Genomic DNA, 2,982 nt, shown 5'->3' with positions numbered 1-2,982 from the left:
ATTTTGGGTTTGGTTATTTCTTTCCTTCTACTAATTTTGAGTTCTTGCTTTTCTAGTTCCTTGAGGTGCCATTAGGTTATTAGAAATTTTAGAAATCTTTCTAGTTTTTAGATGTAGGCATTATTGCTATAAACTTGCCTCTTAATACTGCTTTTGCTGTGTCCCATAAGATTTTTTTTTGTTTTCTGTTTTGTTTTGTTTTGTTTGTTTTGAGATGGAGTCTTGCTCTGTCACCCAGGCTAGAGTGCAGTGGCATGATCTTGGCTTACTGCAACCTCCACCTCCCAGGTTCAAGCAATTCTCCTGCCTTAGCCTCCCAAGTAGCTGGGATTACAGGTGTCTGCCACCACACCTGGCTAATTTTTTTTTTTTGTATTTTTGGTAGAGATGGGGGTTTCACCATGTTGGCCAGGCTGGTCTTGAACTCCTAACCTCGTGATCCGCCTGCCTCAGCCTCCCAAAGTGCTGAGATTACAGGCGTGAGTCACTGCATGCAGCCAAATTTTGATACATTGCCTTTCTTTCTTTCTCTTTCTCGCTTTCTATCTTTCTTTCTTTCTTTTGTTTTTGAGTTGAAAAGCTTTGTTAAAGCAAATTTGCACTGGTTTACAAAACTTCCTGAAGTATTTTAAGATGCTATCCACTAAAACTATGCCTTAAAAGTTAGCTTTTCTAAAAAAAAACTGTTCATCTTCACAAGGGCAATTTTCATGTATTAAACTGTGTATAGTGTTTTAAAGAGCTATATTCCTCAAAATAAACTATATAAAAAAGATTAAAAGTCCTCTTCATTTATGTCCCCTAAGTTCCATGCCTTTCTGAAGAGGCAGATGTCTTATGCTCAGAATCCCTTCCTGCACCACCCATCCCCCCAAAAGAATCCCTTTATTATGACCTTGTCTTCTTCTACCACACAATAGTCAGTCTGATTTTATCCATGACTGGATTACTATATACATATCCCCATTTTCTATGACCTAAGTTTCCCTCTCTTCATTTATGTAGTTTTCTATCATCAATGAAAAGTCAAGAGAGATGTGAGTCTGATCTTATTTGTTACTCAAAAAATCTTATTTCTGACTGGATTCAGACTTGGAAGCAGAAACTCGCAGAGAGGAAAGTCTGCGTCTCTTGGCAATTTGTTTCTGGGGCTTCTCTTTAGCCTCCTTCATGCTCTTGGCCAAAAGTTTAGCGTATTCTGCAGCCTCTTCCTTATTTTTCTTAGTACGCTGCTTCTTCAGAGCAGTACACCACCGATTGCGCTGCAGGACATGTGGAGTAACAAGCCGCTGAATCTTGGGTGCTTTGGTCCTAGGTTTCTTACCTTCTTTGTTTAAGGGCTTTCTTACAACATACTGGTGGACATCATTTTCTTTAGAGAGACTGAAAAGTTTGAGGATTCTGCTAGCTCTTTTGAGCCCCAGGCAATGAGGCACCGTAGTATCAGTCTGTCCAGGAATATCTTTCTCTCCCGTTTTTACAACAACCAAGTTGAGAATGCTAAGATTGGCATCCACAATGCAACCACAAACTTCTTTCTTTCTTTCTCCAGTTCTCCTTGGTCTGTAAGAGGACCTTACTCCGCAGCAGGCGGACACGGCCATGGGTCATGACACCCTTCTTCATGGGGAAACCTTGTTTGTAGTTCTCACCACTGATTTGGGCCACATAACCCTTCCATTCTTCACCCAGAGAATCAGCAGCTACTTTTGTGGCCATAGGCTTCTCATAAAAAGTACGAAGTTTGAGTTCCTCTTCAATGAGTTTCTGGCTGTCAGTGGCTGGGAAGGAGATGCTCAGCTTCATCTTGAAGTAGCTGAATGCCTCCGTGGAGCCATGGAAAAGAGTGATACATTGTGTTTCTAGTTTTATTTGCTTCAAGGAATTTTTTTGATTTCCTGCTTAATTTCTTCTTTGACCCATTGGCCATTAGGGAGTATGTGGCTTAATTTTCGTATATTTGTATAATTTTAAATGTTCCCCTTGTTATTGATGCCTAGTTTTATTACACTGTGGTCACATAAGATACCTGATATGATTTTTTTTTTTTTTGAGACAGTCTTACTCTGTCACCCAGTGTTGGGAACAGGCCCCCAAATCTGGCCATAAACTGCCCCCAAAACTGACCATAAACAAAATCTCTTCAGCACTGTGACATGTTCGTGATGGCCATGACACCCACACTGAAGGTTGTGGGTTTACCGAAATGAGGGCAAGGAACCCCTGGCCCAACCAGGGTGGAAAACCGCTTAAGGTGTTCCTAAGCCACAAACAATAGCATGAGCGATCTGTGCCTGAAGGACATGTTCCTGCTGCAGATAACTAGGCAAAGCTCATCCCTTTGTTTTGGCCCATCCCTTTGTTTCCCATTTTAGTTAATCTATAATCTATAGAAACAATGCTTATCACTGGCTTGCTGTCAATAAGTATGTGGGTAAAACTCTGTTCGTGGCTTTCAGCTCTGAAGGCTGTCAGCCCCCTGATTCCTCACTCCACACTCTATATTTCTGTGTGTGTGTCTAATTCCTCCAGTGCCACTGGGTTAGGGTCTCCACAACAAAGCTGGTCTCTGCACCCAGGCTGCAGTGCAGTGGCATGATTTTAGCTCACCGAAACCTCTGCCTCCTGGGTTCAAGAAATTCTCCTGCCTCAGCCTCCTAGGTAGCTGGGATTACAGGTGTATGCCACCATACCCAGCTGATTTTTGCATTTTTTAGTAGAGACTGGGTTTCACCATGTTAGCCAGGCTGGTCTCGAACTCCTGACCTCAGGTGATCTGCCCACCTGGGCCTCCCAAAGTGCTGGGATTATAGGTGTGAGCCACTGCACCCAGCTTTGATATGATATTTTAATTGTTGTTGTTTTGAGACAGAGTCTCACTCTGTCACCCAGGCTGAAGAGCAGTGGCCTGATCTCGGCTCACCACAACCTCCAACCTCCCGAGTTCAAGTGATTCTCCTGCATCAGCCTCAATAGAAGCTG

The 2,982-nt window shown here is 42.8% G+C and overlaps 1 pseudogene; it reads right to left on the bottom strand.

Annotated features, from left to right (window-relative positions):
• Positions 1-1,055: 1,055 nt before the first annotated feature.
• On the bottom strand, positions 1,056-2,557 carry LOC100989864 (small ribosomal subunit protein eS6-like; annotated as a pseudogene).
• Positions 2,558-2,982: the final 425 nt, after the last annotated feature.

The sequence above is a fragment of the Pan paniscus genome, chromosome 11 (assembly GCF_029289425.2).
Source record: "Pan paniscus chromosome 11, NHGRI_mPanPan1-v2.0_pri, whole genome shotgun sequence".
NCBI lineage: Eukaryota > Metazoa > Chordata > Mammalia > Primates > Hominidae > Pan > Pan paniscus.
Note: the sequence above shows the minus strand (reverse complement) of the source record. Positions and strands in the feature narration are given on the sequence as shown.